Source organism: Triturus cristatus, chromosome 12 (genome assembly GCF_964204655.1).
Source record: "Triturus cristatus chromosome 12, aTriCri1.1, whole genome shotgun sequence".
NCBI classification, from domain to species: Eukaryota; Metazoa; Chordata; class Amphibia; order Caudata; family Salamandridae; genus Triturus; species Triturus cristatus.
In genome coordinates this window covers 35,520,871-35,535,144 of record NC_140595.1, presented here as the reverse complement: position 1 = coordinate 35,535,144, position 14,274 = coordinate 35,520,871, and the positions used below count along the sequence as shown (strand labels likewise).

Below are 14,274 nucleotides of genomic sequence, written 5' to 3'. Positions count from 1 at the left end.
CTCTAAACTCTCTTATTTTGGAATCTAAAATTTAGTGCTCATTCAAAAAGATATTTTTTTAAATAAGCATTGGCCAGCAGAAGGAACAGCGAATTGCCCTTTTTAGCCAACAATTATACAAAGTACAGAATGATTCAGCCTAGGAATGTTGCAAATGTTCTTTCAATGACTCCAGCAACTCATACTGTCCGCAATAAACTGGACTTCTGGGCGCTCCGACTGTTTGTCCCAAAAGGGAATTAAAGTACAAGAATCAAGTGATTTGCCCAGGCTCACACCAATGGTCAGGTGTATTATCTGGGATTAGAACCAGAGTCTCCTGGTTGCAAAGGCTGCAACCGAGTCACTCTAACACAAGCCCCCTTTGATAGTAAGGCGAATGGCCCAAGGCTGATGGTCCAATTCAGAAGGCAGGTCTTTCTTGAGCAGGAGGCCTCTAAGAAATTCAGGGCTGAGTCAATCAAGTCTGGAATAAAAGCAAAATGTTTACAAGACATCTTATTTTGAATTAAGACCAGGTATTAAGGAAAGATCTGTTAGGGTGGTCTTTGGGAGGAAACAAAGAAAATGAATCACTGGTGAACAGAAATTACAAGACCCCTGGTACAAGAGGTTCGAGCGTGAAATGTAAAACAAAGATATCAAAGAAGAAATTAAAATCTTTACGGACATAAGGACAGCAACAATGGTAAGCCCAAAGTCAAGCAATTGACCTGTGATAATTTAATACATTTTAGGTTCTAACCTTATGGATTTAAAAAATCACCGAGCATCCCCAGTGATCACATTCCCACGCCAAGCAAAAGGGATGAACTCTGTTCTTCACGTCATAAAAGTGGTAAAAAATGGGCATGGAATAGGTCGGGTTCCTGCTTCCATTTCTAACCGACCCCAGGCATTTCCACAAGTTATGTAGATATAACAACCATTGGGAAAACCAATGTTTCAGGCCTTTGGGAGCTATTGTATTTGCCAATGTTTTTAGCCATGATGTATAGCATCCCTCATGTGGGGAAATAAACACAGGTGGGAAAGCAATGGGATAGAGATGCACGCGAGTGCATCACAGGGGTGTAGGGAAAAGCACACACGTAGAAAAAGTGCAACACGAGCATTGTGTTTGGGAGGAAGTACACAGGGGAGACAGATGGAACACAAGCACTCTCGCTGTGTGCTCAAACAAAAAGATAAAGTGAAGCGAGGAGTGGAAAGACACAAGTGTATCTTCCAGGGGAGGGACAAATGCACAAAAGTAAATAATAAGGAAGTAAAGCCCACATGAGCTAACGATCGAATAAGCTAGCTAGCAAATGAGTGACAAGGAAGCCAACCAATTGTAAGCAATGGTTCGGCTCTAAGCCTGCTATAGGCTGAAGATACGCCTCAAAACAGACAGCGCATGCGCGGTCTAGTAAAAGCACCTCATAACCAGTTAAACTACCTTGGAGCTCTTTAAGACAGCATTTCAAGAACATGTCAATGCGCAGTTCCACGCTCATAAAAATCTTGTTGGCAGCAACACGCATCCTCAAGTTGGTAGTCACAGTCCAGATACCCGCTATATCTCTGACAACCACAGCGCACATTTGCTACGCATCATCGTTTTCCCACTTTTTTCCTTTGGTTCCGCCAAGTTATACATTTGTTTTCGCTCATTTCCCAGATAATTCTTCTGTAATTGCTCCAATGGCAGGCTCTCTCTGCTGTTCTCTAACAGCAAACATGCGGATCAAATCATGCTAAGGAATGTGACCCGACCCAGCTTATCCGGCATTGCCAATCCCAAAATAACTGTATTTTAACAATAAGGGACGCAGGGTGTACATTTATATAGCACTCAAAACACCACTTTGCCCATCTTTCTGTGCAATGCAAAGCTCTGATTATACTTAATAACAGTGCTAAATTACAACATATTGTAGTACTTGCAAAACCAAAATGTGCAGTTTCATCCTTGATCATAAAGATTCGTGGAGTATTTCAATTTTAACAAATGTTTTTGGGGAATGTTCAGGATCCGTGGGCAATTTTTTGTAAAGAGATGCGAGGATGCTGTGGGACCGGCATTTATGTTTACATTGACCATTTGCAGATTTATCAAGAGATAGAATTTGACGACAATTACCAAATATGTATAAACGATTCCCTATACTTTTAAAATATAGACTGTGCCTCTGGAAATTCTCAAAAATTGATTGCTAATCCGACTGATAGTTTATAGGGGATTTATTGTCAATTTCCTTACTGGCCCTCAACATCTAATTTTGGAAAGAAAACATTACTTGTGAAAACCACTGCCCATGCCAGGGACCAGAACCCCTGCACATGAGCTCTGCACAAATGTATTTGTCGCAGTATTTTTAGATGCAACAAAACTTTGAATGTCTCCCACAATATTACACCAGATATGCAATTTTTTTAAGTCATCTTAAATGTTCAACTATATATGTGGAATGCTAAAATCTAAAATTCTTTGTGGACCTATAAAACCTAGATGGTTTACAAAAAACACACTCCAGTTAATACCTATATGAAGATCACGGTGGTTGTTTTCTGGAAGTCATAGTTAGGATTGGAGTTCCAAGACTCTCTCCCTATGGACTGGCACTTCAGGAGCCAACGCAATGCAAAATACAGATTAATGCCGCATTTATTCAAGCAAATGTATAGAGTTTTTCTAAAGGTAAAATGTTTTTTAAACATTTTTTGGAAGGTTTTTTTAAACACTGACTGCAGCCTTTCAGCAACTTGCCACTGAGTAAAAAACACCTCGTAAAGTGCAAGTTGAGGGCCTCGGGCAGACGGGAGGCATCCTTCTATCAGAAAAATGGAACACAGGCATATGTTTTAAGGACTTCACTACAGGATACATGAAGTATTTTAATTTAGTAACAGATTCGTGTTCTAGAACTGTTCATTTGGGAACTAGGATCCTAATGACAAAGAACATTTCACAACTGTTACATGAACAGGAGGGGGCAAAAAATGCTTCTTTGTACTAAAGCATTTGCTGTGTAATAATTTATTTTTTTCAGCCTTAACAATTATGCTTCACTGGCCTGAAAGATTTCTACAAAACCCTCCCAAATGGCTATCACCCTTAGATACAGAACTTTAAAAAAAAAAAAATGGAATACGTTTTAGTTTACTTATAATCAGACTATTGCAAAGATAGTATTCATGCAGCAACACCTAGAATCCCACAATTGCATGGATTAGAAGGGCCACTGAAATATCCACCTATTTGTTTAAATGTTCCATTCCTTCAAAAACTCAGAAGGAAGATCTCGCCAAAACATCTTATATGGATCTCTTGATAAGACCTCATGGGTTAAACATGCATCACATGGTGTTAATGGCCCATGAGTGACAGATAAAGCATTTTAAGAAATTCTGAAACTGGAGAATCCTGCTTTGTGAACAACAACTCGGAGAACAAAGTGGCCAATGACCTTTCCTCGAGCTGCTAAAAACAGGTCAGTGGAGTGCTGTAAATCAATCAAGGCCCAGGAGAAAGCCGCTTTATTAGAGAGACACAGCCAGTCCTGGGAAGAGGGGCTTAGATTACAGGGGGAGGAGGGGTGGGGGTGAGGGAAGAGCCATCAATTCACCTGTCAATCCAGCAGAATTTCTCGCCGACGCCCCCAGATTGGGGATTCCAGAGGCCAACAACTCAATCATTGTTGAGATAAAGCCAGCTCCATTTCTTTGGGCTATTCTGAGCTCAGCTGCCATGTTCATGAATCAAATTCAAGGGGTGGGGTGTGCTGTGTTCAAGAGCCTAGCATACGGATGACAAGAGAGATGTAGGCGCTATTTTATGGCAGGTGGATTGAAGCTAACAAGCCCAACCTTAACGCCCACCCTCCAGCGAGAGGACAGAGGGCACAATGATTAATTAAACCATATATAAATACATTTATTTCACATGTCCCAGGCTGTGGGGAAGGAGGCCTTCTTGGTATAATTGCAGCATTCTTTTATCAACAAACATGGCAAAAGTGCACAATGCAGTAGTGAGTTCATACATTTGGGACTAAAGTTGTGAGCCTGAGTACACTAACGTTTGAGTACTTGGTACACTTAGGCCTTAAGTTACAGTTTAGCGGACGTGTACTCCGTCACAAGCATAACGGACATCTAATCCGCCTAATTACTGGCGCATTAGTTCCTAATGCACTTATAAGGCAGACGGAGTGTTCAATGGGACACTATGCATCCGCCAAGCGCTATATCAGGACTCAAGTCCAAAGGTCAGAAAAAAAGTGTGTTCAAACACAGAGATTATCAATTAGAAGATCTCAAGATTAAGAAATCGTTAAAAAAAACAATCTGAGATTAATTTAAAAGAGTTGTGGGCAACACTTTGAGGCTTTAACAAACACCCAAACCACGCACAAGTCCAAAACCACATACAACTGCCAATGCTATCAAAATTGCTTGGAAGTTGAGCATAATCCTTCTTTTTCAAAGACAAGGAGTTGCATTTTTTTTATATTTTATTGAGACATTAAACAACAACTGAAGAAGCAAAAAATTCTCGAGTCAACAATAATCTTGCAGGCACAGCCGGACAGTAACAAAATAATCACATTTATAACAACTAAGGAATCGGATGAGAAACTACTCGCTAAAGAGTTCAAAAGTAACTATGATAATGAACAGTGGAGTGGAAGCAAAGAAAAGGGGCAGCGAGGAAGGCAAAAAACTCAGACCCCAGGGCCTTATAGACTAAACACAAGGATACTTGTGCTTGTTGATAACTTCTACAGGGCATGTGATAACACGTTGTACTGTATGGCCAGATAATAAAAGGGGCAGGTGGAAAGTCTGTAAACAGGAGCTTAAATAATGAAGATTAATGTCAGGCAGCTCCCATATGAAAAAATCTAAATTCGGTGTGCTGAAATTCTAGATATCTAAACACTTGATTCCTCTTACTAGGAAACAATCACCCATATTTCAGTGTTTTTCCTGCAAGTGGTCGTAGATTAACGCGCTACTCATAGAAGTACAAGAAATTTATGAAAATCTTGCTGTGAGATCAGTGTGGACTACAATGCTGAAGTTTATCCGACAAGTCTTTTCTTTCAAGGTTTCCAGGCTACATAATTCCTCTATCGTACCAGCGCGGAGCCTCGAGGGCCGCTGACCCGTGCCAAAACTTGTGTGCAAGGATTACAGAAATGCAAAACGAACAAAAGCTCTGAAACACTCAGGCTGGAGTGAGTGTGAAATCAGGGAGTCAGAATGAGCTGCAACTGGAAAAAAGTGCAAACACGCCTTAGAAGAACTAAATCAGACGTAGACAGAGGTCAAGTCATCACTTAAAATCCTTCACACAATATCTGCTGGAGCAAGGGCCTAAATTATTCAGAAAATAAATCTATACTGCAATTGAAAACCTTCCATTGGTTAACACAGAATATCAAGGGCCAATCAAAGTTCAGGAAGAGAAAAAAAAAAAACACACAGATTTAGGTCTCTTGGACTTTGGGTTCAATATTCGGAGCTGTAACTTGACAGCAAAAACAACCCACCCACAAAAACTTGCATTTTCTAGCTAGAGTTTGGCGGAGGATTGGAAATTGAACGTACAGTGACCAAGAAAACCCTGGCCATGGCATCCCCAGTCAGAACCCAGTGTTAGCCTACAACAAATAATTAAGGTTCAATTTCACTACCAAGGTGTTCCCTACTCAGCCGTGAGCCCTCATCAGTCTGAACCTGAGTGAAAACCTTTCACAAGAGCACCTTGATTAATAGCCAAAGAAAGGTAACCTCTCTAAATCTACCTGGGTCAGTTGTCCTACACTACCAACTCACTAAATATAAAAATAAACAAGAACATCTGCAGAAAAGTTCCCCACATTTTTTTTTTAAAAGCTATGTAAAACTCAAGTGATGGAAAGCTGTCCAATGAGAAGATGGTGCAAGAACTGTGCAAGCGTAGAAGAATCTGTCCCGCCACGTTCACACACACACACTACGCAGCACACGTCACAAACCAGACTTCCACTTGACTTGTTTCCAACAATAAGGATGCTCTTAATTCATTGAAATAAAAAGTATAAAACTAATAAAAATTAGAAAGGAAAAAACTTTTTAGACTGAAAGGCGGTCCGGTTCAGAAATGGTTTACTGCTTTTTCTGAGTATAACATTGCACACTGGGAATTACATGTACCATGGAAGACAAGTTCAGAAAGAAAATGTATAAACTGCGAAGGAAAAGAATAAACAACAGGGCAGTACAGAGGCATGCAAATTCATGAACAGAGGAAACTCACTCAGCTGAAAAACACCCCCCAAAAGAATAACCATGACCCGACACTGGGGGAGGGGCTTAGGATAACTGGATAAAATATTTTTTGTTGTACAATTGTTATATATATATATACACATTACCTACTGGCGGTCGCCAGTAGGTAGATATAGTTAGGATAGATATATATATATATATATATTCACTTAAAAAACCATAGGTTTCACACATGTTATAGTTAGCTGGGCATTTCCCTCGTAAAAAACCAATGAAATTCCCCGTTATAGTTAGTGCAGGCAACTATAACTCACGCGACCGCAATCCGCTGCTGATGACGTCAGATATTACATCACTGTATTTAGACACTTATTTACCCATGTCTTCTTCCATTCATCTTTAGCTATACATATATTTCATTTTTTTTTTTCAGAAAGACACATATGTCATCAGTGATGTAATATCTGACGTCATCAGCAGCGGATTGCGGTCGCGTGAGTTATAGTTGCCTGCACTAACTATAACGGGGAATTTCATTGGTTTTTTACGAGGGAAATGCCCAGCTAACTATAACATGTGTGAAACCTATGGTTTTTTCAGTGAATTTGTACGTTTTTTTAAATGATAAGTTATGTATTTATTAATATATTTTTTTAAACAAAAAACTTTTTCTCGGCGCGCGCACGGTGCTCTTCGCGCAACGTGCGGTGGGCACACGGTTACGCAGTTCGTGCCGTGCGCGCACGGTGCGCACACAGTGGCCTCACAGTGCGCTTCGCGCACCTCGCGCCCACTTTTCGCAATTAATGCCGTGCACGCGCGGTGGGCACGGAGCGCTTCGCCCCCAAGGGCCAAATACATTTTTTTGGGGGGGAAAAATCATGGAGTGCGCGCACGCTGCGCGAACTTCGCAGAATTTTTTCCGTTTGGGTGGTGCGCGCACTCGGCGATTTTTCGAAAAAAAAAATTTAAAAAAATTGCGCCCTTGGGGGTCCTTCTGGGACCCCCTGACCACGGCTAGGGGGTCAGGAACTGTCCACCCTGCCCCCTTTTCACGTTCTCCACATTTGTTTTTCACCCCCTCAGAGTGCGAGAGACAAAATGGCGGCCGACACTTCCTGGTTTCGACTGATTCGAATGTTTACTAAGATCTAACAACCAATCAGAATTGCGCTCGCGCACGACAAGGTGCGCGCACCCAGCGCGCACGCTGCGCGCGTACAGATATATATATTGATTTAAATGATATTTTCTCTGGAAATACTGAGCAGATTTACACCAAACCTGCAAAAGGCACTTCATGGACCTTATGGCTACCTCTCTGCCAAATTTCACGTAATTCTGTTCAGCCGTTCGGGCTGTAGCTGCGACTAAAGTCCCTATGGAAAAATCCATGGGGAAAACGCGTTTTGGGACCCCCCCTTTTTCTCGGCCCCCGCTTGACGAATCACCCCGAGACTTTCAGGGTAGGAGCGGAGCGGAGCGCCCCATTAGTTTTGAAAATTTTGCGAGGATTCGTCAATCGGCGCCAAAGTTATTCAAAATAGAATTTTGAGATTTCCTATGGAAACTCGGTCCTAACTATAACTATCTACTGGCGACCGCCAGTAGATTATATATATATATATATATATATATATATATATATATATATATATATATTTACAGAAAACAGTAAGACATTTACTAGCATCAATTTCATTGTGATAAACCTTAAAGAAACAATAACATCTATCATAGAGAATTAAAAAACACACTCAGGAATAACCAAAAAGTGGCCCATTCGAACAAGGCCCTTGTGGAACTAGCTTTAGCGAGTGATGGGCGCAAGCAAAGGAGTGCGTGGTTTTTATTGCGCGAGCCAACTCTTGAGCAATTCCAGATTTCTGGCCGGTCCCTGGTTTGCAAAGTTTCTTGCCTTTCCTATGTTTATGCCATGTTCGTACCTTTTCCAGAAAACTGGCCACGTTTCTTCCCAAGTACTAGTTGGTGAAAAAAACGTGCATATCTTGTTTTCAGCATAAATTCAAATTATAACCGTTTTTCTAGTGACTTTGTAACTATATGGGTATTGGGGATCCTGTTTTCCCATTAAAATGTTTACAGCTTGAAGTGAAAGTTCTGAAATTAACCAAACAGACTTGCTGAAACTTTGCGAAATACAGGTAGCAATGAGAAATACATGAAGTTTGTGACAGACGAACTTCATACCCTGCACAAACCTATTGGTAAACAGAAAACAGAATTTACCACAAAGAAATTGGAGTGAATATATGGAATTGTTTCCTAGAAAGCTCAAAAGTTGGCCAACAACTCTGGGGTTCGAAGTAGCATACTACCCGTCAAAAAGCACTTCAACGCCTCGTAAGGGTTAGTAGGCGCTATATAAATGCAATTAAAATACAACAAAATGGAGGTAGAAGGCGTAAAACATCCTTGCAGCAGGAAGTTAAGGAGAGTCAAAAAAAGACAACGAAATAAAGGAAGGATCAAGACATAAAGGAGTAACAAGTGAAGAACAAATTAATCTGAGCTGAAGCTGGCCAGAGTAACTCATGGGCCACCGAGGATGGGCATGGAACTGGCCTCGGCGAGACCAAGCTTACTTACCAGAGGCCAAACCTATATTTGTGTGATCTCCAAAAACTCATTTTGGCCCAGAAACCTGCCCACGACTTACATAGACAGTGTACTTTAAATTGGCATTAAAGTTTACATTCTGTCGGAGAATGATAAGGTGGGCATGAGACTGGCCCGGCACCAATCCTTCCAGTCTCTAAAACACTTTTAGGTTAATCCACTTTGGTTTCAACTAATCTCAGAGTTTGCTCCAACCTCAACAGCTGCATGCTTGAACACCCCACCCTCGTGGCATCTGCACGGGTGAATCCAAATATAATACCCCAAAGTTGCACCAGTGTCCAATGTGCAAGCCAGGAGAGGCTGCAGTCCTTGCAAGCGTTGCGCAGCTGCATCGCTCATTCCCACCGCAGCACTGGTGAACCACATTCCTACTCACAGCTGCACCGGTGAACCCCAATATACCCCGTGCCCTCGCGTGCAGCCCACCGCAGCACCAGGACTCAACCTATCACCTCACAGCTGCAGCGGTGAACCCCAATATACCCCGTGCCCTCGCGTGCAGCCCACCGCAGCACCAGGACTCAACCTATCACCTCACAGCTGCACCGGTGAACCCCAATATACCCCGTGCCCTCGCGTGCAGCCCACCGCAGCACCAGGACTCGACCTATCACCTCACAGCTGCACCGGTGAACCACAATACACCCCGTGCCCTCACATGCAGCCCACAGCAGCACCAGGGCTCGACCTATCACCTCACAGCTGCACTGGTGACACCCGATACACCCCGTACCCTCACATGCAGCCCACAGCAGCAGGGCTCGACCTCACAGCTGCGCCGGTGAACCTCAATACACCCCGTGCCCTCCCTCACATGCAGCCCACAGCAGCACCAGGGCTCGACCTATCACCTCACAGCTGCACCGGTGAACCCCAGTATACCGCGTGCCAACGCGTGCAGCCCACAGCAGCAACAGGGCTCGACCTATCACCTCACAGCTGCACCTGTGAACCCCACTATACCCCATGCCCTCACATGCAGCCCACAGCAGCACCAGCACTCGACCTATCACCTCACAGCTGCACCGGTGAACCCCAGTATACCCCGTGCCCTCGCGTGCAGCCCACCGCAGCACCAGGGCTCGACCTCACAGCTGCACCGGTGAACCCCAGTATACCCCGTGCCCTCACATGCAGCCCACAGCAGCACCAGGGCTCGACCTATCACCTCACAGCTGCACCGGTGACCCCCGATACACCCCGTACCCTCACATGCAGCCCACAGCAGCACCAGGGCTCGACCTATCACCTCACAGCTGCACCGGCGAACCCCAGTATACCCAATGCCCTCACATGCAACCCACAGCAGCACCAGGGCTCGACCTATCCCCTCACAGCTGCACCGGTGAACCCCAGTATACCGCGTGCCCTTACATGCAGCCCACAGCAGCACCAGGGTTCGACCTATCACCTCACAGCTGCACCGGTGAACCCCAGTATACCCCGTGCCCTCACATGCAGCCCACAGCAGCACCAGGGCTCGACCTATCACCTCACATCTGCACCGGTGAACCTCAGTATACCCCGTGCCCTCACATGCAGCCCACAGCAGCACCAGGGCTCGACCTATCACCTCACAGCTGCACCGGTGAACCCCAGTATACCCCGTGCCCTCACATGCAGCCCACAGCAGCACCAGGGCTCAACCTATCACCTCACAGCTGCACCGGTGAACCCCAATACACCCCGTGCCCTCCCTCACATGCAGCCCACAGCAGCACCAGGGCTCGACCTCTCACCTCACAGCTGCGCCGGTGACCCCCGATACACCCCGTACCCTCACATGCAGCCCACAGCAGCACCAGGGTTTGGCATCTCACCTCACAGCTGCGCCAGTGCATCCCCAACCCGAGCAACAACTGCACTAGCGAAGCCTTAACCCGCACCAGTGCACACCCCGCACTCCTCGAAGATGAATAAGTGAACACCTGACTCCCCTCTGCACTAGTGCATCGCAGCAGCTCTAGTAAACTATGAATCCGCTGAAAAACGGAATGCCCAGTTCGCTCACAACTTGTTACGTCAACCTCGGCTTCCCTGCAACAGCACGAGTGAAGGACGATCCCTTTTCCTTGCACACCAGTGATCCACCACAAACTCACGGATGCACTCGTGATCAGCAGACCCAAAGCAGATACACAACTATCTGTGCCAGCCCCACCGACGCCCGCCCCACATCAGCTGTACTAGTCAACACCGAGTCTGCCCCCGTTGCACCAGTGTCCACCCACCCTAGTCACCACCGAGCCTCTGACAGCTGAAGCAGTGACCATCCAACCTTCTCACAACTGCACTAATCAACCAACACCCCCCTCCTCCCCAGGCACAAAGGGGCTTGCACAACTGCACTACTGCTTATCCGCCGCGCACAGCTGCACCATCGGTCCTGCAGCGTCCGTGTAAACTTGTACATATGCTGTGTGCGCCCCATTTACTCCCCTCTACAACAGCTGCACCAGGGACCCACTGCTGCTCCCCAAATTACCCTCAACCGACACAGTCACATTAGCACTGCACAAATATTCACAATTACCCAAGCTTCCATGCTACTGCATCCATGAAGTGCCCGTGCACCTAGATTGTTACACCAGGGTCCCTGAAAGTCGATAACCGCACTCTGCAGCACTGGTGCCCGTCACGGCTTCTCCCGCACCAGTCCGTTCTTGCACCAGCGCCCATGCTCTCTCCACCAACAACCGTGCCTCTCTGTCAATGACAGCAGCACCGTGCCCACTCAACCAGTGACAACTGCAGTGGCCCAGCCTGCCGCCTCCATAACTGACCCTAACGTACACGTGCCAGCGCCCTAGCTGCATCAGACTCCACTACACATCAATCCAGCACTACAACACATGTGCAGCTGTGTCACCATTAAAGAGCTACAAAGCACCAAAGACAACTGCACTAGCCATCGCACCCTGAAGGAGCCCCAGTCAGCACCCCCACAGCTGCACCAGTGTTCTTCAAATGCACGATACCCCGTCTGTGCACGACTGTTCACGCGGAGTGCATCCGTTCTCCACATCTGCAACAGTATTAATAACCAACCCCATGGCTGCACCTCTGTCCTCGTGCCGCCGATGGCTGTCTCTCCCGAGCTGCACCAGCTCACTCACTGCTGCTCTGGTGCATGAAGCGTTGCACTAGTGCACCAGTGACCCCACAGCACTAGACCAATACATCTTCAAATGTTTATTTTCCACTATTTGCATTAGCACCCCCATTACCTGCACCATTGTCCTCCAAGGGCTGCACAAGCGATTACTTAAAAGGCACCTGCCTCTCACAGGATGCACACGCTCAAACATTGCTGCTCTACTGCGCCCCGGGTTGCACCAGCTCATCTTAACTGCAATAGGGTTTCCTCAAGTGCACGAGCTAATCCGCAGCCGCACCAATGCACTCGGTGTTACGTCAGTTCACCATTGCTGCACCAGCTTGCATCACCAGTGTCCCCCAAGAACTACAGTGATGCGTTCAACGAAGTGTCATTGCTCGCCGAACTGTGGCACCTCACACTTACCTGCACCAGTGCAGTTCAAGTGGTTGCAAAGCCTAACACAAACTGCACCAAAGCTTCCCCAAAATGCACCAACATCTGGGCTGCACAAGCTCACCCTCAGCTGCACCAGTGTATCCTAGTTGCATCAGTGCACACAGCTGCACTAGTACCTCCAACAAACTGCACCAGTGTGTCCACGAATGCGTCAGTGTCGATCCGCGCTAGGCAAGTGCAGATCGACACTAGTGCACCATAGCAGCTCCAGTGCTTCAATGCACCAGCTCACCGACAGCTGCACTAGTGCACCCCGCGGTGCACGGAAACTCCAAGAGACGAGAAAGGGCCGCTCAAGAACTGCACAGATCCCCTCATGACTGGGTGACTGCTCCAGGCACGGACTACAAAGCTGCAGCAGTCCGTCCACGGTGCATCGATTAAATGCCCGCAGGGCTGCAGCCCCCACCCCCGTGCATCGGTCTAATGCATGCCCCATAGGTGCACCAGTGTCCACGTGATGCACACTATACATCGACATCTCAGTAATGCACCAGGGCCCCCCAACCACCAGTTGCCACTGCTCCCCCTGATGCTCCGATGAGCCGTCCGCCCTCTCTCACCTCTCTCCGGGGGGCTCGGGGTGAAGGTGGACGTGTCCCCGCCAGACTCCCCCTCCAGGCTTCGCTCAGGGTGCCGCCACGGCCGCCGTGAGCACGGAGCAGCCTCTGCGAGCAGCCATGATCCAGCACAGCCGAGGGAGAGCGGGACGGAGAGGAGGGCTGCGGGCAGAAGGAAGGGGGAGGCGAGCGGAGCCGAGCAGCTCCGGAGAGAGCCGAGCAACTCCGGAGAGAGCCGAAGTACGGAGGAGCGAGCAGAGCAACTCCGGAGAGAGCCGAAGTGCGAAGGAGAGAGCCGGGTACCTCCGGAGAGAGCCGAAGTGCGAAGGAGAGAGCCGGGTACCTCCGGAGAGAGCCGAAGTACGAAGGAGAGAGCCGGGCACCTCCGCAAATAACCGGAGATAGCCGAGTGTCCACTGAAAGAAGGAGTCGAGCTCGCGCCGGAGGCAGGCGAGAAGTTCCGGTAACAGCCGAACGTGAACTAGAAAGACAGACGTGAGCGCCCCGCACCCGGAAGTAAAAAGTTCGTAATTTCCGGTATTCTCACTTTTTTTGTTTAATTAGCTTACAGCTGCTGGACCCTCAGGACTGTGCATAGAAGTCAAATATACAATTTTTTATTACAATATTTGGCATTTTTAACTTCCTAAGAATGTTCCAGGCCAAACAGAGTTTAGTAAATGCTACTGTTGTCAAATATTCCATGGCTGATGCTCTGGTAATTTAGCTTTCCGAGCATACGCAAAACTGCCTGTTAAGCAGGGCCATTGAAATTATGCGACAGAGTAGGCATAAATTATGTGGCAAGAAAAGCCAAACTATGTTATTTTAATGTGGCACATTTTGTGATAGTATTCATAATTTTATATAGCGCAAACTCGAGCCAAAGGTATTGGAGCGCTTTACATGAGCACCAGTTACGTTACCATTTTCAAAGTGCTCACTGTAGTGTCGCGGTCTAGTGGACGCGCGCACTACGTGGTGACGCAAAGGCGCGTAGCGGACGTTGGACGCTACAGCGCATGCGCGAAGGACAACGGCGCGAACGAGAGACGCGATCGGAGCGTGTTGCCCGGCGCTCTCTCCACAGGTGCATACAAAGTGTAATAAAGGCGCAATTACCAATTAGAACGTCTCCAGAGTGTCTGTGGGGAAAAGTACATATTGCCTGGCACCCTACGACATTACAGTGGCGACGAGACTGGGACAAGAAGAACCCCAGGTGCAACAGGCGGAAGGTGCCCCCCTAACCTG

The 14,274-nt window shown here is 46.9% G+C and overlaps 1 protein-coding gene across 1 annotated transcript in view; it reads right to left on the bottom strand.

The window, feature by feature from the left end:
- The window catches only part of PIK3R2 (phosphoinositide-3-kinase regulatory subunit 2), a 138,677-nt gene extending 125,508 nt beyond the window's left edge, over positions 1–13,169 (bottom strand). Inside the window, exon 1 of the mRNA XM_085638687.1 lies at positions 13,024–13,169. The gene's annotated coding sequence lies outside the window, so the exon portion shown is untranslated. The remainder of the gene's footprint in view (positions 1–13,023) is intronic.
- Between the last annotated feature and the right edge of the window lie 1,105 nt (positions 13,170–14,274).